The sequence below is a fragment of the Macaca nemestrina genome, chromosome 3 (assembly GCF_043159975.1).
Source record: "Macaca nemestrina isolate mMacNem1 chromosome 3, mMacNem.hap1, whole genome shotgun sequence".
NCBI lineage: Eukaryota > Metazoa > Chordata > Mammalia > Primates > Cercopithecidae > Macaca > Macaca nemestrina.
Genome location: NC_092127.1, coordinates 169,995,015 through 170,016,219, shown reverse-complemented (window position 1 = coordinate 170,016,219; position 21,205 = coordinate 169,995,015). Strand labels below are relative to the sequence as shown.

Genomic DNA, 21,205 nt, shown 5'->3' with positions numbered 1-21,205 from the left:
TTAAAAACTGGATGGCTTAAACAACCAATATTTATGTTCTTACTGTTTATAAAGGCTAGAAGAGCAAGACAGAGGTGTTGTCAGATTTCGGTTTCTTTTGAAGTCTGTCTCCATGGTTTGCAGATATCCACCTTAGAGCGGTGTTCTCATGTGACCTTTCCTCTGGTGCTACACATCCCTGGTTCTGTTTGTACATCCAAATTCCCTCTTAATATAAGGACACCAGTCAGAATAGATTAGGGTTCAACCTAATGGTCTTATTTTTAATTGAATTGCCTCTATAAAGTTCTTATCTCTAAATACAGTCATATTCGGAGATTCCAGAAGTTAGGGCTTCAACATATGACTTTTGGAGGGACAAAATTCAGCCCATGACACACGTCATATATGCTCAAGGCTTTAATATATTCCGCTGACCATGCAAATAAAAAAGACATTAATTGGGCTTTGCATGGTGTAATGTAATGTTACAATATAATGTAACGTAAGACAATCACGTATTAAGTATAAGTCACGTCAGTAATGACTGAAAGAATTTGTAGGACATAACAGTACCTTGTGGATTTGGGCTATTCTTTCACCTGTGTCATAAAATTGCATGTGGTTTTATGGAAAAATGTTTTCCAGCTTGACCTATGGGCACAGAAACCTAAAGAAAAGAAAAAAAAAATCTTTATAAAAGCAGAACACGTTTTAGTTATGTATGAAGAAGAATAACAAGTGAAAAAATACTGGCAGAATTACTGGAGAAGTTTTGCAACTTTCAGCTTACATTTTGAAAAAAGATTATAACAAAGAATATAACCAGGAGGCTTTACAAGTTTATGAGACTTACAGATTATCTTCTCTACCACTCTTTTAGAAACTGTGAACAATCGATTGCTTGAATAGTAATGTCTACCAGCAACCCTCTGCATTTGGACATTATCAAGTCAATGTTTGATTAATGCAAAAGCATACCAACTAATATGCCATTTGAGTTTCTTCTGATCTTATCTATTCTTTATATTGCCGATGAAATAACTAACCTGTTTAGGAATTTTCAAAGAATCTCATACTTTCCATGACTGGGGCTGAGATCAACAAAGCACTTAGCTGTCTGTTACCTATCTCTATTTTATCTCATTAACTCAGAAGTCTAATTCCAACTTCTGTCAATCCAACAACTTCAGTGCTGCTGAAGCAAATCATATTTAGTTTGTCTTTTTGTGTCTCTTTTCAGGAACCACCACATTTTAATGCATTCTTTATTGCCTACACTAATTCTATCTATATGTTATGATACAGTGCAAACCACATCTTTTTTCAACATATTTTCTTAGATTGCATTTATCTATGGGCATATCCCACTTATAGATCTCATTTTATGATATTTTACTTTGCTGCACATATTAACACTTATTTTATACTATTTTATATTACTTAAGAGTTGATCTTAGTTCATCTTTGTATTATTAAAATAGTTTGCAATTTGAAAAAAGTAGACTTCAAAGACACACAGCCAGGAGTTGTAATATTATCCCTGTCAAAGATGAATAATTTTGGGACATTCACTTAATCTCTCTGAACTGACGTGTCCTCATAGCAACAATTTAGTGAATATCTGTTGCATATGATTAATTAAATATATGTCATCACATAATACCTACCAGGTAGTAGTATTCTTTTCTGTCCTCATTTTTCCATTTCTTTGGCATTCTTCACATTTCCCAGGATTTTATTTAGTTTTTTTATCCAACATGGAGCAGACACTCCAAACTTCTTTTTTTGATGTCATATCTGTATGTTTCAGGTGCAGCCTGGAAAACAATCTAATCTAGGTATTTCATTCAGAAAGGGATTTAATATAGGAAATTTATTATAGAAGTGTTAGAAAGTAGAAGGGCTTCAGGAACAAAAAATGAATAAAAAGAAAGGCAATGTTACTCAGAGTATATAATAAGAGCAAATAGTTATTACTATCTCCTAGGCAGAAATAAATGAGAACAAAGCAATATTATCTGTGGATCACTAATTATAAGAATCTGTAATTGCTCATGGGGCTGAGACAAGGATGAGAGAACGTGGTATTTCTGGGAACATAATAACCCACATTTCTTCTAATGCTGAAGGAATCTCCCACTGATAGTAATTAATCACAATCGAGATGGAAAGGGATCAGGTGAAGTTTAATTTTCAGGCTTTCAGTCTTGTAGGCATAGCACTATCCTTGTCAGTGTTTGTAGGTTTTTCTGTAGCAACAAACAGCCACAGGATATTTGTGGTTTATAGCTATGCTGTATTTCTTTCTTTTTTTTTTTTTTTTTTTTTTTGAGACGGAGTCTCGCTGTGTCTCCCAGGCTGGAGTGCAGTGGCGTGATCTCGGCTCACTGCAAGCTCCGCCTCCCGGGTTCACACCATTCTCCCGCCTCAGCCTCCCAAGTAGCTGAGACTACAGGCGCCCGCCACCACGCCCAGCTAGTTTTTTGTATTTTTAGTAGAGATGGGGTTTCACCATGTTAGCCAGGATAGTCTCGATCTGACCTCGTGATCCACCCACCTTGGCCTCCCAAAGTGCTGGGATTACAGGCTTGAGCCACCGCGCCCGGCCTCTATGCTGTATTTCTATCTTTGTTACATGTTGGCAGCTTCAATGTGGTTGAAGGTCTTCTCCACGTATCTTCTTTTTCAGGCTGCAGGAGTAATATATTTTGGATAAACCATTTTCAGTATGGAGTAAAAGAGCAAGATTGCTTAGAGAAACACACGATGGCTTTTAAAGTTTCTGCTTTGAACTGGCCTTTGTCATTTCAACTCGCAGTGTGGCTGGTTGAGTTTCATAAAGGAAGGTATAGAATTTACCCTTTTATGGGAAAAGATGTAAGTTCCTCTTATAGATAGAGGAAAATGTATTTGAGAACAAAAATGTTATGCACCACAATGCATTTTCTGGGTCACAAATACTCACTCACCTTCTTTCTCCCTCTTTATGCAAAATTCAACACAGGTTTTTCACGAAAAGGACAGTGTAAAACCTCCATTCAAGCTCAGCAATGAATGACCCAAGGTCTTCAAATAGTCTCTACATGGAGTACATTTTGGTTAAGAAACTAAAACTTTAAAGAAAAAAAAAGAGATTCTGTCTTCCAAATGCCTAAGGTTTAGAGATTAAACAGAGATAAAATGGCAATAATAATTACTCCAATTCAGAAGGAGCAAGAACTGGAAACAAATAACAGATACTTGTTGGTAGAAATTATAAAATATTGCTCTTAATATAGCCCCTAACTTTGAAGTAGGGAATGTTCCCAATTGAGCCTTAGTTCTAGTTCATGAGAGTTGCTTCTTCCTTCTTCCTGGCTCTCGACTCCACTCTCTGAAAAATTCTTCCTTTTCCATTATCCTTCCTGGTCATATACAAAGGGGACATTGAATTACATGATTTCTTTAGAACCTGAGAGATTTTTCCCATCTTCATTGTGCCATGGAAATTTGACAGCCTGAAGTTTATTGCACACCTTGAACAGCCACAATATCTTTTAATTTAGGCTAGTAGCTTTTTTGGCAGTGCAACTCACTCAAAAACTCTGCCAACAATGTATCTATTTGATTCTAGTCAGGGTAATTGTGCTAATAGCTTGACTCACAATTCTTTCTGAGCTAGGCTTCTCCCTCTAAACTGAGATACAGGCCATTTGAGTTGGCCAGTTGTTAGGGGAGGGCACCACACCATCAGTCTTTTTACCCTGAGACATTTTGTCCATTGAAAATAATTTCTAGGGTAAATTAAGGGTGCTATGCTTGTTTTATTAAACAAAGGTTACTGACAGTCACATACTGGATTTGGTCTTTGCTCTATGGCTGAACTTTAATTTACTTTTTAACTATCCCATCTTTCACCTTGTAAGTCCTAAAATTTCTAGAGTCTCTCTACTCCATCTTCAGCCAACTCTTTTCTAAGCCAAATTAGTTCCCGTAGCAGTTGGTCAAATGTAGCTAATGTCAAAGAAAAATATCACCAAACACAGTTAAACAGGCAAGAAAATATCAGTTGAGACTATTGCAATAAGGAGAGATACTGAACTCAACTCAGCTGGAAAACAGACAGGAGAATTTTTAAACACTGGGGTAAGTGAAAAAGTTTTGGAAGACATTGTTGGGAGGTTGGTCAATGTAATTAAGACTACTGTGTTTGCTAATTGGCACCTGTATTCCTATAGAGACTAGGAAACGGGAGCTGTATCTTTGTTGATGATTGCACATGTCAAAAGAATGGCTTCCAGGTACTTGGAAAAGATGTTCCTGGGCCACAGAAGATGTGCATCACAAAGGGGCAGAGAAAGAATTTACAATTGCAAGTCTTCTAAAGTAAATGCTTTAAGAGAAGGAAGGTCAGGAACTTATAGTCAGAAAGAAACCTATCTAAAGTTTAGTCAAGATTAGGGGAATGTTAAGGCTGTCTTGGTCACTAAAAACAATTGTCTCCTCAGTAACATTACTTATTCCAACCTTCATTTGATGAAATCTACAACACATTTAGCACGTTATTTTCCTTACAATCATCATAGGTAAAAGTTTACAAAGTATTTTGCATCTTTAGTTCATGATGTGGCTGCTTTTTAAAGATCCAATAACAGTTCTGAACTTACCTCTTCCCCTAGCCCCAAAAGCCACTGTCACATATTTTATAGTGATATTATGAAAGAATCTTTTTTCATTGTCAATTTCATAAGGTTTCACTTCAGTTACAATCTGAACATCTCCATGGCTTATACACTGGTTTATTTCTCACTCATATTGCGTATTATTAACTAAATGTTACATGTGTCTTAGTTCCATAGAGCTTCTATTGTGGAACTTCATATGAAAGAACAGGTTGTATTTGAGACACACTATTCTCATGGCAGATGATGAAAACAAGAGTAAGCAATAATATAGAACAGCTAGTTAAACTATTGCTTGGAATGCGCTTGCATTGCTTCTGCACACATTTTATTGACCAGGGAAAATCAAATGGTCACACAGCTGACAATGGAGTCATGAAATGTACGGCTGCCATAGGATGGCCCCATGAGTCACATGGTCAAGAGAACAATGCAAATTTCTTACAGAGTAGGAGGCTCCTCTTCAGAGACTTTCAGAACTAAAATGCAACCAATTATAAGAGCACACTGTTGGAAGGGGCATGAGGGCCTGAGAACCAACAGATGATAACCTGTATTTGATTTTTAAAACTTTGTATCAAAATTGTCTTACCAATACTGATTGCTTTGCAGATTGCTCCTGCAAAACTCCATGTGATTTTGTAATTGGAAAACATTTGGGAAATCAATTTTTCAGTGAGTAGTTTAATATGTAAGTTCATTTGAGTGAGGTCTTGGTCAAGTGGCAGTCAGTTGAATGAACTGGAAAAGATCGCAGAATAGTGTTTGGCTCAAGCCAATTCATTTTATTTTACTGCTTCCATCTCGGGGTTCATAAATATTCATGACATTTGAACACGGAAGGGAAATAGGTTCTGCAGAGCTTGTGTTATATAGTAGTACTTCCTACCATATTTATTCAAATAAAAACAGACAAAAGATGCAATTGCATTTAGATCCATGCCAGTTATTTCAACAGAAAAAAAAAATGGAGAGAATGTAAGATTACACTTCACTTTTCTTATTAAAAAAATAAGAAAAATTACCTCTCTGTGATACCAATTTCAAGTTACTCTCACATAAATTCCAATATCAAAATTGGGTTAAGCTTCACCATTGGGGTAGTGGAGTTGTGGCAGACTACATTAAATGGTAAGGTGCTGGTCAAAGGCCAAAAATAAAGCTACCCCATTTTTCTATACTGTATCTAGAGCTGTCTGAATTAGGAAAGTGATTAGAGTCATCACTCCAGGGAGTTGTGCCACAGTCATTGAGAAATAGGGGAAAGGCAAAATAGATCACCAAAGAAGGTAGTCACAGAAAGCAAGAGATCTAGTAGGAATTCGGGGTTCAAAGATGCTAAAAGTCAAAATTTGAAAGCAATAGGTTGCAATAGCAATTTTGCAATTTTACAGTGTTTGTGCGGATTCACTGATATGATTTTCTAAGTCACCTATTTGAAAATGACACACTGAGTTATTCAATAAACCTCGACTCTCAGCCTCATATAACATACTCAACAGCTAAAATGCTGTTCGTATTTTGAGGTCTATCTCAGCATAGCAGAGCGTATATTTAGCCTATTTCACTAATGGTGGTTTTTAAAGTATTAAAATAGTTTTAAAATATTGAAACGTTTTCATGCTAGTTGGTAAATCGTCACCATGCTGAACTTCTTGAGCATCGCTTCCTTTCTGGATTTCTGCAGCCCCTCCCTCAGGTTTCTCAGTCATCGTCATGATAGATTAAAGAATGAATGCTTGACATGGAGCACAATGTTGGGACATCCAAGCTTCTGCTTTTGAGCTATGGCTGGTTGTTATTTTATTATCAATCTCTTCTATTGATGTCTGCAATGTACTATGTGGTAATTACTAAGTTTGGTCTCTTCAAATCATAAACCACAATCACTCCTTATATCTGTCATTCTCACTAGTCATATTTTTTTAAAAAACATCTTTAAAACACTGTTAGAGTCTTACTGATTTATGTACATATGATACGTATCTAACTCCTGTAGGACTGTAAATTTTTGAGGACAGGATTCATAGTGATTTGCCCTTTAGTTTTCTCATGGGTGATACAGTACTTACCACTTATCTGCTTATTAAATATTTTCTCATTGAAAAATGAATTCCAAATATGGATAACTGGTGACATTGTTGCTTTAGCTACTTAGTTGAAAGGATGCTCACAATATCCTTAATTCGTTAATATAAATGCCATGATGCAAATCATTTCAAAAAAGGAGAGAATCATCACAAATAAAAAACTAGACAAATGAAATGCATCTTTTTCCAAAATAGACTAGCTAGTTCTAGAAGTTGGTCATCATCTCTTGAAGTTAAATGGCAGTCAGTTGGTGAACAGAAAATTTGTGTATATGGAGAACCCCTACAACAAACATTCCATTATTTGAAAAATATGAATATTTTTTACTGCCTATTGAGATTTTTTTTTAGAAAAGAAAATCTTTGTATTATGAGGAATGTTTATTATTTATTATTATACATAAACTTTAAAATTCTAACCAAATATTCATTGTTATATTATCATAATTGTAGTAGAACTATTTCTGTACAGTATATAACTGTGGGTATACAAATTCTACGGGTAGTAAAATTAAGTATATTAGTGCAAAAATAATATTTTGCTTCGTGTACACAAGTCTTACTCAGTCATATTTACTGTTTAAAATATTGGCATTGCAAATTTTGCAGTCCCTTTTGTAAAGAAATATCCTAGAAGGAATTGTCAGACACTTACCTGCTGCGTTTGCTGGTTAGTAGTGGTTGGAAAATCATTCTTCTTGGCAGGGAAGCTAGAGGGAAATGCAAGATTAGTATGTTTGAATATTTTAACATGTCCCAAACCTCTGTGTTTTTTCACTTTTTCTCTCCCTGTCTCTTTACATCCCTCTTTTACTTTCACTTTCTCTTTAACAGAAAAATATAGGGATAAACATGATATCATGTGTGCATCATACATTAAAGATTGCCACATGAAGATCCCTCCACACACATATATAAAACAAACAAAACCATTGTTTGCACACACTTGAAGAGTTCTTAGTCATACTATGAATTGTTTATGGGTTGAGCAAATGCTTCATCTGAATTTTTTTCTCTGAAAATATGTTGGTTTTAAGCTATTTGCTTATTTTATATTGGGTGTCTAATAATAATATAGTAAACATTTATCTAGAACTTAACCAAATGCCATATTGTCAGCACATTTTATCTTTATGATAATCTTATCATACAATGAGCTATAATCATCCTCACTCTATAGAAGAGGACAATTAAAGGAACAGTTTGAGTGATTTACTTAAGGCCCTACAGCTGAGAAGGGGCAGCACTGTGATTTAGACCCATGCATTTTCAGCTCCAGAGTCCATGCTCTTCAGAACTATAATACACTTCTTTTTCCATGAACATGCTAATTTTACTCTGGACACAAATTACCCCTCTTGCATAGAAAGCTCTTTTCATGGTGCTCTGGTGTCTAAGTGGTAGCTACATTTAAGCTCCAGATCTCCTCAACTACTACTACTTCTTTTTTTCCCTGTAGAGAAAGGATCTCGCTATGTTGCCCAGGCTGGTCTCAAACTCTTGGTCTCAAGTTATCTTCCCACCTTGGCCTCCCAAAGTACTGAATTGCAGGCATGAGCCACTGTACAAGACCTCTTTGACCTCTTCAGTCTGATTTGTTATACCTTTGTGTCAACCCCACTAAAACTAAATTTTATACTAGCAGAGACTGCGCTAAACAGTTTCTCAAACAATATTATAATTGTATTGTTGCTTGGAGAGAATTGCACTTTTCCTCCTTCTACTTAATTGCAAACTCTTTGAAGAAAAGAATGACATATCTTGTTACTCACCATGGCTTCCATTAACGTGCTAGTAGCATGGTTAATGCCCCTTGTATATCCTTACTGAATGATTGTAGAAGCATGAACTCAGGAGGCTGAGGTAGGAGAATCGCTTGAACCCAGAAGGCAGAGGTTGCAGTAAGCTGAGATCATGCCACTGCACTCCAGCCTGGCGACAGAGTGAGAATCCATCTCAAAACAAAAAACGAAAGCAAAACAAACAGAAAAAGACGCATGAACTCATAGAAGTGATTATCAAATCCAGGCCCACAAAACCTAAAATATTCACCAGTTGAGTCTTTTAAAGAAAGTCTACTGCCCCCTATGCTAAAAAGTAAGTTAAGTCTTTTATTAGCTAAAGTTTCTCAAATTATCACCTACCATGTATTCTCCCTCTTTGTTCCAGACTACATGTAGATTTTTGTCTTTATACTGCTTTTTCCCCCATTTCTCACATGTATGTTTTATCCAGAAGCACAATTAGCTCAATAAATAGAACTGTCTATTACCTTGGGGTGGGGGAAGGGTGCAGAGCTACCTGTGTTGGGACCATTGAGAAGAACTGGAACACCTAGGAAACAAAGTGAAAGACCCCAGGATTTTCTGGGTAAAAATGAGTTTGAGGTTTTATGCTTATCTTTTAAAGAGACAAGTAGAAATATTAGAAAAATGTACAAAACTAAAATATGTATTTCTATTGTGTGGCAGTGAACTCAGAAGATGAAGAGAAAAAGGAATATATATTTTCCCATTAAATGTCAGTGAATCCTACTAAAAGTCAAATAATCCTATCAAATGGTTACTTCAAAGATTTCAATAATCCTGAATAAACTTGTATTGACTGAATATCAAAAGAATTTTGAGCCTTGACATAGATTTAACCAATATTCTCTGGAGACTTGAAGACTGATCTTTAATTAAACATTTTCCCTGAACATAACTAAGTGACAAAGTTTAGTAATTGGGGTTTAGAGGCAATTATTGCTATAACAATGTATTGTCAGTGGAAAAAGAAACTCCGGACAATGAAATGATGTCATATTTCATGAGCTTATCTATGAACCTTCACAATATACATTGAGATCGGTCTAAATTTAATGTCAAAACCATACATTTATATCATTGTGAATTGTTTTTATATTAATTCTAAATAAAATAAGCAGATAAAAACAAATTTTCAAATGGTTTAATCAGAGAGTTGTGACTTTCTTTTGATTTTTATTTTGTCTCATGAAGTATCACTTAAACTGTATGATCAACTGTATATATAACCCAACTTTTTCAACATATAACATTACTATATGTTCTATATTATTACCATTTTCTTCATAGGTAAGCCAGATCGTTATATTTTCCTGTGACTAGGTTTATTTTTAAAATTAACACCTCATGGTATCTTTATCATAACACTTTGGCCCATTTGCTTTTGTTCTACTTCTGTGGTTACATAGCAGATAACTCAGGAAAGGGCAGAAAGAATATAAATCTCTAAAAGGCATATTTGACCCAAATGTTAATGCTCAAATATTAATGATGACAACAACAAATATGTATACTCAACCTTCTACGAATGGTATAAAAACCTTTATATCAGATATTTTACAAATTATTTTGCTATGAACCAAATGTACATTGATATATCATTCTATAGAAATTACTCATCTCCCCATAAAGTGAATTTGTAAAAATTCTATTCATTAGATTGTAAGGTGTTATGCTTGTTCAAGGGCATTATATATTTATCTTCCTTGGAACTGATACTACAATTGTGTAATTTATCTGTTATTGATCCAGTTATTATTATGCTACACTTATATAAATATATTTCACCTAATACACTCATGTATTTTTATAACATTTGACCAGAGAGAAAAATAGAAGGTAGCAGTTTATAAATTTGAAAGAAAGCCAAATAATAAAAGGGTTCATACAATACTTTTGTCTATGTATATTTTTATTAAATTGTAGAATGTGCAGAAACATGGTCTGCTCTAAATTCTCCATGAGTTCTCTATATGCAATCTTGTAACCCTATTGATTACTGTACAAACTGAAAAAGCTAAAACTATTAAAACATTATCTAACTTTACTTCGATGGCAGACTATTCCATGAGCCATATGTTCATTAATGGTGACTCATTATCTTTAGTGATAAATTAAGATGGTTTCTTAGATGGAATTTTGTCTGCTGATCCATAGTGAAAGCAAAATAAAAATTTGTCTTTGTTTTTTCAAAGTTGATATGCCTCTAGAGATTTATAATGACGTGTCTAGAAGCCATCACTTCCTCTCCTGAGCCACAGTTTGCACTGTACTTGATTCTACCATTTCACTAATTCTTTTACATTAAAAAAATGTAATGTTTAAATTTTTTTTCAAAGTTTTTTCTTTTTTTTTTTTTTTCCGCGATGGATGCAATGCAGTGGTGCGATCTCAGCTTATTGCAACCCCCACCTCCAGGGATCAAGTGATTATCCTGCCTCAGCCTCCAGAGTGGCTGGGATTACAGACGTACACCACCACTCCTGGCTAATTTTGTATTTTTAGTAGAGACGGGGTTTCTCCATGTTGCCTGGCTGATCTCGAACTCCTGGCCTCAGGTGATCCACCCACCTCAGCCTCCCAAAGTGCTGGGATTACAGGCATGAGACACCACACTGGCTTTTTAAAAATATTTTTGATCTACGGTTGGTTGAATCTGTGGATGTGAAACCCACAAATACAGAGAGCCAACTGTACCTATTCGTGTGTGCTTCATTTTTTATTCATTTCTTAGCTGGGCTATGTCTTTTTTTTTTTTTTTTAAATTATTTTTATAGATAGGATTTCACTCTGTTGTTCAGCTAGAGTGCAGTGGTGTGATCAGAGCTCACTGCAGCTCTGAACTCCTGGCTTCAAGTAATCCTCCTGCCTCAGCCTCCAGAGTAGCTGAGACTACTGGCTAGTGATACCACATCTAGCTGCTTTTTTATTTTTTGTAGAGAGGGAGGTCTTCATATGTTGCTCAGGCTGGTCTCAAACTCCTGGCCTCAAGCAATCCTCCTGCCTAGGCCTCCCAAAGTGCTGGGATTATAGGCGTGAGCCACTTTTCTCTGCCATGAATTTTTTTTTTCAAGAAAAAAACATAGGTGACTTTATTAACTAATATCTTCACAAATGAAGTTGCTTGGGAACTAAAATTAATACTTGGCAAATATTTTCTACCCTAAACTCTTTAGATGTCAGTCTTTAGATGTCTTCTACATTTAATGTCCCAAAGAAAAAGACTAGTTAGGTTTTCTTTGTGTTTTGGTAACCTATTTTGTATATTTTTTAGCAGTTTTTCTTGGAGGTTTTGTTTGACTCAAAATGATGGAGAAAATATTCACTAGTATATAGTCAGGTGGTGATTTCTTTTCAATAACTTTTCTTGGTGACTCTGAATCCTTAATTTACAACTTCAGGCTTCCTTGCATTGTAGTGTGTTTGAATGTTTCCTCTGTTCAATTTTCCCATGTTCTTTGGACATTATTGGGTTGCATTCTTCTAGTCACCTTCCTTTAGTCACAGTAGCTTGACCACACTAGATGTGAGAAAATTTATTTTGGTTGAATTTTATGAAAAGCTGTGATAAAAGCTATACAAATGCAGTAATAGGTGAGGAATATAAGTGAGAAGAACAGGTTGATACTGTAATTAAATTTTTTTCTGAGAAAGAGAAAATAAGCTAAAACAATTTCTAAAGCAACATGTAAGTCACTATTATAACAATCTTGCAAAGTAAACCTTGTCTCATATAATTTTTTCAATCTCCAAAGCATAACACTCCATATAGCATAAAATATTAAATTAGTCAATCTTACAAATACATTTGAACCCTTACAGTGTTAAAAATCCCGTGGAAATATGTGCCGTGGATGTGAAATATTTAAGCCCCACAGGAGACTGAGGTGTAGTGGGAAAAGGTTAATGTGTAGCAGAGTATGATGAGGGAAACATGGAAATAACCATGAGTTAGGGGTAACAAGTTTCTTAGGTGAGTTAAAGAGAAAGTTCTAAAGCTATCTAGAGATGGAATTGATTATATCCCACTAAGAGAATGAAGAAAGGCTTTGTAATGGAGCGGTTATTACTAAAATTCTCTGTGTCTCAATTCCCCATTTGTAAAATGAAGATAATAATGGTATCTTCCTCAAACAGGGACGTAAGTGTTAAATTAACTGATAAACATAAAGGTTTTAGAGGAGCCTTTGGCACATAGTATGCGCTCAACCAAAGTTAACTGTCATCATCATGACTGCTACTTAATAGTATTATTTGAGAAGGAACTTGACAGGTACAGTAGAGTATTCTAGGTTTAGAGATAAGCATGGAAAAATAAAAGATGCAGAAAACCAAGTACATTTTAAGAAACACTGAAGAGCATAGTTTGAGTAGAACATAAACCGAGGGAATGTAACAAAAAAGTCTGGTTTGAAAACAATGCAGATTTTTTTTTTTTTTTTTTTTTTTCCTGAGACAGAGATTCTTGGTCTTGTTGTCCAGGTTGAAGTGCAGTGGCCTGATCCTGGCTCACTGTAACCTCCGCCTCTCAGGTTCAAGTGATTCTCCTCCCTCAGCCTCCCGAGTAGCTGGGATTACAGGCATGCACCACCATGCCCAACTAATTTTTTGTATTTTTAGTGAAGATGGGGTTTCACCGTGATGGTGAGGCTGGTCTCGAACTCCTGACCTCAGGCGATCCACCCACCTCAGCCTCCCAAAGTGCTAGGATTACAGGCGTGAGCCACCGCACCCAGCAACAATGCAGGTTTTAAAAATTTTATTTTAGGTTATCAGAGAACTGTGAATGATTTATATGCTTTGATTGAGGCCCTTCATTTCCTCTATTACTGTGCTTCTCAAGCTTAAATGTGCACACCCATCACTAAGGGATCTGGTCAGATTGTGACTCAGGAAATCCTTGGTGAGGCCAGAGATTCTACATTTCTGATATCTTCCCAGATGATGTCTATGTTGCTGTTCGAAATACCACCCTTGGAACCTGCTTACTTGTCTATAAGTCCCCACTAAAATCGCTGTGAGCAGAGACTCTGTGTCTTGTTCATCATTGTATCTTTAGTGCCCAACACAGTGCTCAGCACATAGTAAGTGTTCAATACATGTTTAGTGAATGACTTAATACATGACTGGGACAATTAATACACAACATAAAGGTTTTTTAAAAAAATTTATTTATATAATTTTAAAGGATACAAGTGTAGTTTTGTTACATGGATCTATTGGGTAGTGGTGAAGTCAGAGCTTTTAGTCTAACCATTACCCAAATAAAGGACAACGTACATATTAAGTAATTTTTCATTGTCCATCCGCCTCCCACCCACCCACCATTCCAAGTCTCCGATGTCTTTCATTTCACACTCTATGCCCGTGTGTACAGATTATGTAGCTCCCACGTATAACTGAGAACATGCAGGACTTGATTTTCTGTTTTTGAGTTGTTTCACTTGAGATCATGGCCTCCGGTTCCATCCATGCTGCTGCAAATGCATGATTTCATTCTTCTTTCTGGTGAACAGTGTTCAATTAAAATGTTTTAAAGAAGAGGAATTGAGAAATAGTGTAGGCTGTAAAATTGAAAGTTACAATGTTTGAATTAACTGATTAGTGTTTTATCTTTTTAGCTTTTCCCAAAAAAGGAAGAGTAGCTTCTTAAAACACAGATGTTATATCAGATTAGTTGTGTTTTTATTTTTGACTTCAGTGAAAGAACTAAATTAGTACTAAAATTTCGGTTTCTTGTTTCATTACCAACTAAAACTTTAGATTAAGAAAGTATATTTAACTAAAAACACTGGCCTTGCCAATGGAATTATCACTGTTGAAAATTCTATTTTTCTGTTTTCTGTTCTTTATATCAAAAATTTATCAATTTTTACTGTGTATTACTCAATGAGAGTATTTTTAAATTGGGAATACTGCTATTTCTGATATTTCATTAAGATCTTTCATATTGCATCAGAAAGAATATAATTTTGTATCAGAACCTATTTCTGATGTGTCCTTATTTTTCAGAGAAAGTGGTTGGTCAGATATAACTCCATGGAATTAAATTCAGAAAGCAGCTAATTTTTTTTTAAAAAATTCAATTACTACAAGTATAAAACTACATTTACAAGAATCAGTAGATTTTGATTCTGCTGCGAGAAAAGAAAAAAAAAGAAAAATCCCAAGAAGACAAAAAAATAAAAATAAAAAAGGAATGAGAAAAAAAAAATCAGTAGAGTCAGTAATAGGTCATTTTAATCAAAGCAATAAATTACTCAGCTTTTGCCTTGTTATCATCAAATGTTTTATAAAATCATACAATTACAGTCATTTACATGGTGGATTTTTTTTTTTTAGGCAAATGTTTCCTTGCCAAACTTCCTATTCACATTAGTTAAATATTTCTTTTGAATTTGGTGAGTGGTATTTTGGGTTCAGTTTTTCCAAGAAGAATTACTTGAAATATTAGTGAAGTGATCCATGTTGACAATCCACCTTAAAATCTATTTAATGTATTATATGATAGCTATCATTTAATTAATATTTAGTACTTTTTTTCATTATATCCTCTACACACTCAGCAACATCAATTAATACATAAGACCAGGTTTTAACCCGCTGTCAATGTTTTCTTAATATAAGGAGACTGGTAAAGAGTGGTAATGTTTTCTTTATCGTTTAGTGAAAGATTTTCAATCATTGCATTAGTTTACTAGGGCCATAAGAAAATACCACAGATTGGGTGGTTTAAACAGCAGAAATTTATTTTCTCACAGTTTTCTGGAGGACAGAAGTCCAAGATCAAGGTATTGGCAGGTTTGGTTTCTCTTGAGACCTCGCTCCCTGGCTTGCAGATGGCCATGTTCTCATATGGGCTTTCCTGAGTATGAACCTGTCTGTGTCCTAATCTCTTCTCATAAGGACAACAGTCATATTGTGTTGGAGCACACCCATCTGGCCTTATTTACCTTAATACCTCTTTATAGGCCCTGTCTCTAAATGCAATCACATTCTTAAGTCTTGGGTTTAGATCTTCAACATATGGATTTGCATGTGAGAGGCGAGGAGCAATTCAGTCCATCACAATCATTCATCAGAGAGTCTAGTCTTCTATTTCTAAAAGATTTACAAAGTCAAACAACCTTTATATGCCCAAGTGGTATTGATTTAATGGTTTTGATAGTGCCAGCAGATGATTCTGAGAAGGCTTTGCCAATTTTGCAGAAATAACCTGAGCATATTCTATAAGGCTATTCATCGAATCTTATCTGGTATTAATGGCTATATTTCTTCCATGACAGTAAAATTAAAGGGCACACATCCAATCTTTAAGAGAACAGAGTGTTGAGACTACAGCTAAATGAGATTTAAGTTGCTAAGTAGAATAACATGTAAAAATAAAGCATTTACAATTTAATTAAAAATTAGCATTGCTTTACGCGTTAATAAGTAATTGTTTCTCCTTTAGTGGTACCGTTTAGATCTGTTCAATTTTTTAAAGAAAATTATATTTCATAAGCCCCTTTGCTCTTTCTCTTCTTTAACAAGTTATAGTTTTAGAAAAGGAGAAATTATTTTGAAAATTGTGCATTTTAGTTATTATAGTAATGTCTCAGATTGATACGCATACAAATGTTCTTTTTTTTTTTTCTTTACCCTGTGTCTTTGTTTTCTTGGAGAAAGCTAGTTTTTTTTAGGGAATTGAGAAAGAACTGCCTGGTAATAACACTGAGTTTCTATTAATAAAAACTAGTGTTGATTTAATAATTTTTAAAAATTGTTTTTAATTAAAGAAGGAGCATAATTTCCACTGTACTTGATTGCAATGCTACTAAAAATTGTGGTCTGAAGTTTATCCTGCCCATGAAATTTGTGCAGGTCAGCTTAGCAACCAGAGAAGTACAGAAATTGAGAGTGAAGAGTAAACACTGAGTGCCGTTATAACACATGAATAGGTTAATATTGTCTGTTATTTCTAAGGGTAAAAATTTGTGGAACTCTATTTTAAATTCTTTCTGTTTTAATTTTATTTTGCAGACAATTTTTTTTTTGGATTTCATAAAATTGCAGATTTACAAAGCAATACAAATTTAGAATGAAGCAAAACAAAACAAAAAATATGACCTTCAACACTGAGAATGTGAGCAGCACTGTTCTATGGAGTAGGGGCAAGAGTTCTAGATATGATTCTGGCTGACTTTGGTTGAAGCCTGCCTCTGTCACTTAAAAGCTATTGGGACTTTGGGCAAATTACTTACAATTTCTGAGCTTTGGGCAAATTACTTATAATTGCTCAGCTTTCAAATGATGATCATAACAAAATGTTGGCATTTTGTCTCATACTGCACATTGGATCTAAACAAGGGCATTTCAGTCTCAGCACTATTGATATTTTGGGACAGATATTTCTCTAACACCCCTGTTAACAAGAGCTTATGTGGGGCATGGTGGGATATTCAGCAGTGTCCCTGGTTTTGATCCACTAGATGTCAGCAAGCATCCCTTGAATCTTGACAATTCAAGATTCAATGAAGATGGCTCCAGACATTGCCAAATGTCCCGAAGTGGATGGAGATAAATTGTTCCTCGTTGAAAACCGCTGACCTAATCTCACCACGTAAGGAAAAACCTCACATATGGTTAAATAAACTTTCATAAAATTTTAAGAAATATTGACATTGTTAACAAAGGCAGCATACTACATCTTAATAATTCCAACATAGTCATTTTTTTCTTTTAGCATGAATTTGATGGATTACATGTTCTCTTTCCTTTTTAATTTTAAAAACATTTTAATTGCTGTATTTGTAATATATGTACTGTTTGAACTATTGGCTTACATTTATGTTATACATATACATAAATACACATTCATATCTGTATATATGTATATATATACACACATACATTTGTACATAAATACCTTCATATACCTAAAAACACCTAGCCATATATTATTGTATAACATGGAATAGTATATTATAATCACATATCTCTATCACTTAAAATATAATCACATATAAAACACATATATTACATTATAGAATCTATGATTTGCTGAGGAAACAATTGATCACTTTTCTAATCACATTTTTACTGTAGAGTTGTGTTCAACACAGTAGCCACTAACCACATGTTGGGCACTTAAAATGTCTCTAGTTTGAATTGAAATGTGTTGTATATATAAACTAGACAGTGGATTTTGAAGACTTAGCATAAAAATAGTAAACTCAGTTTTATATCAATTACAAAGTGAAATAACATCTGGGTTACTTGAAGTAAATAAGATATATAATTAATTTTACCTATTCTCTTTTGCCTCTGTTAATGTGACTATCTGAAAATGTAAGATTACAAATGTGTTCTGTATCAGTATAACATTATATGTGTATTGGACAGCACTACTGTACAATTTATACTCTGATTAAAATGTTGACCTTACATATATATCATCTATTTTGCTGTAATTTTTTCTTTTTTTTTTCTTTTGGATTCTTTATAATAGTATGTAATAAGTCATGTTAAAGGCATATGTAGCAATACTTTCTCTCAGGGTGAGATTTATTTAAATCAATATGTGCATGATACCTACAAATAATAAAATATTAGTAGATATTTCTATTATCATTATTATTACTATTGTTACTATTATGTATTTCAAAGTTTAGTTTCTTAGTACTTAAACCAGGGAAGAAAAAAGGGGAAAAACATTTTGAGTTCAAATTCTTTTCATAGTCCACATTTATAAGCCAGCTGTTAATGTTTTACATTTCTAAATAAGATGAGAATTGATGACCTGAATACATACAGGCTCTCTGAGTACACCATTCTCCAGTAATTTTTATGTCCCTTAATCTCATCTTTTTAGTCCCACAGAGTTCACATGGAGGTACACAGTATATTTTCATTGAGTGTTTTCTGTTGCCATAAGAAAAAACATGAAATTAAAATATTGATTATATCTTCTGAAGATTTGATTAATTTATTTAATCAATTTGTATTAATGGTAATAATTTTTAGTAAAATTTTAGTAGAAAAAATTTTTCAACTCAATTGTGTAACTAAATACACAATCTTTAAAAAATAGATAAGGATATTCTTTTGCGGATTGAGTAAACTGATCAAAATAATTATAAAAGACATATGTGGACAAAGATATGAGTGGTTTTGTTGCTTTTCTGCACTTTATTCTTACCCTATGATGACAAAGATATATAGTCCTTTCTTAGTATCTACTGAGGGATTGGCTTCAGGACCCCCATGTGTACTAACATCCATGAAAGCTCAAGTATCTTATGTAACGTAGCATAGTATTTATGTTTAACCAAAGCACATTCTCCTGTATACTTTAAATAAACTCTAGATTACTTATAATACCTAACACAATGAAATGCTATGTAAATATCATACTGTTATTTGCATAACAGTTATACTGTATTTTTAAATGTATTACTTTTCATTGTTATATTGTTATATTTTACTTTTCAATTTGTTTTTAATATTTTCAGTCTGTAGTTGATTGAATCTGTGAACGTGGAACCAATGGATAAGAAGGAAGTACTAATATAAAAAGAAATGAATGTTTTAAATTGACGTTTACTGTAAGAAAATCAAATTGATGCTAATGTGTGAATATTCATCATATGTAATGGATTAACTTATTTGCTATGTGTCCAAAATAGTACAAGTTATGTACAAGTTACGTTGTTTTCAGTTCTACAAGTTTCACTTTGTAGAACTGAAAAGTGAAACTTGTGGAACTGAAAAAAATAATAACTCCATCATTTTCTGTGTTATTGTTCATTGTTCACATGAGGATCCTTAGATAGTTTCTATAGAAATCTTCTAATTTTTCTGTATTTGAATATTTGCCTTTTCTTAAATAATCCAGATTTAAGAAGATAAACCTCTTAAAACAACCAAAATCAAAGACAATGTGATTGGTTTGTTTACTAATCAGAAAAAAAGAACACAGCATTTTATTTTTAATTACTGTAAAATCAATCCTGAACGACAGAAACAGAAGTCAACATTCAAGGCAGACGAGACAGTAAACCTCAGGAGACAACAGAAGTATTCAGACGGGTTGAACTAAGGTTGCAAAGAAGAAAGAGAAATTGGGCAGAACAAAGTGAAAAGGCTAAAATACACTAACAGCAGAAAGCAGAGATACCTAAAATTCCACACTAACATTTCAGGTAAGTCTGCATGTACATAAAAATACTGCAGCTGAAGAGGGCAATTAGTGTAAGGGCAAGCTGAGTTCCGCCTTCTATGTCCTCTAAAGATATAATATCACTGTAAGTAGTGTTACTGTGAAACGAAGATGAAACAATAGCTTGTATCCACTTGAGGAGAATTGTACCATAATTTTGGTACATGGCAAGTCAGTCTGTTATAGTGTGATTTCTTGTAATGTGAACATTGATCCATACAGAAATAGAGCCCAAAGTAGCAGGAGCGGAAGGCATGTATTTAAATATGAATCCAAAGGAGAAGAATGTAAGTAAGATGAAATCATTAAAGGGGAAACTAGAGACTTATAGATAAAATAGTGTAAATAAAAAGGGTCGAAGACAGAGTGCAAGGGCAGGAAGTAGAGAATGCAAGTGTAGTCAGCAACTTTGGGTCAGTGACTGGAAAGAGATGGGAGGGATCAAGGACCTTACTTTTTAATAAGAAAAGAATGAAGCTTGTCTGTATTCTGACAGGAGGAGAAAACTGGTAATATAGGAGAGAAATCATACAATGATAAGAGGGAAGTCTTCAGATTGCAAGTTAAGAAAAAAATGAGCACTATTTGAGACTTTGATCTTAGATAATAATAGGGGCAATTCATCAATTCAAAAGTCAGAAGGCAGAGTATGTTAGAATACATGGAAGCAGCCTTGTGTTTGCTTAATGGAAAGTCAGGAACAGTGGAGAGTGTTGCTTGTTTGAGAAAAGAGTACAAAATGTGTATTTTTCCTCTCTAAGAATGAAAAAGCAAACTATTGAAGGATAAGTAAGTATTGGATGCTGGGGTATTCTGAAGGTCCAGCTGATATTTAGACTTATACATGTGTATTGAGTTTTGTTAGAATCATGACGTACTTTCATGGGTTCATGTAATTGAATGGGATATTCATGCTTTTACATGATAACGTTGGCTTTGTTTCAAACTTAAGTTAAAATATTCTCACTCCTTTTAAAGAATGGTTTGACTTGATGCAAAATGTAGCCTCTCCATGCCTCATCTATGTATTGGGGAAGCTATTACCTGTCTGATAGGCTCATGTGAGAATTAAATGATGTAGAACTTGTAGCACAGTACACAGCAATAAGCACCCACCCATGGTAAGTTATTGTTATTGATATTATATTGATATTATATCCTTTAGAAAAGTGTCAATAACCAACTAACTTTTGTGAATCAGGTACTTGGGATTCAATGAAGGTATAGTTGTTAGAGATGCCACTGTATTAATATGCAGAAAACTTACTTATGATACCTCAACTGTATGGGGCTTTATTTTTCTCGTCAACCTAATCACAGTTAAGGGCAGGATCCACTGCTCAATAATGTACACAGAAACCAGTGATCCTTCTATATTGTCTATTGCCATCTTAGTGTATGACTTTTGTCCCTATGATTGAAAAATGGCTACCATCCCAATAGGCTTTGCATCAGAGTTCCAGGTAA

The 21,205-nt window shown here is 34.2% G+C and overlaps 2 long non-coding RNA genes across 5 annotated transcripts in view; one reads left to right on the top strand and one right to left on the bottom strand.

Moving 5' to 3' along the window:
* The window catches only part of LOC105487803 (uncharacterized), a 220,036-nt gene that overhangs the window by 185,655 nt on the left and 13,176 nt on the right, over positions 1 to 21,205 (top strand). The window contains exon 5 of one of the 4 annotated variants that reach the window (XR_011621400.1): positions 19,415 to 19,721. The exons of the other annotated variants lie outside the window; for them this stretch is intronic. This is a non-coding gene — a long non-coding RNA (uncharacterized lncRNA). The remainder of the gene's footprint in view (positions 1 to 19,414; positions 19,722 to 21,205) is intronic. 4 annotated transcript variants of the gene reach the window in all.
* Positions 51 to 1,840, bottom strand: LOC105487807 (uncharacterized). The gene is made up of 3 exons (XR_011620641.1): positions 1,650 to 1,840; positions 556 to 649; positions 51 to 207 (listed from the first exon to the last, which is right to left on the bottom strand). It is a non-coding gene; the product is annotated as an uncharacterized lncRNA (long non-coding RNA).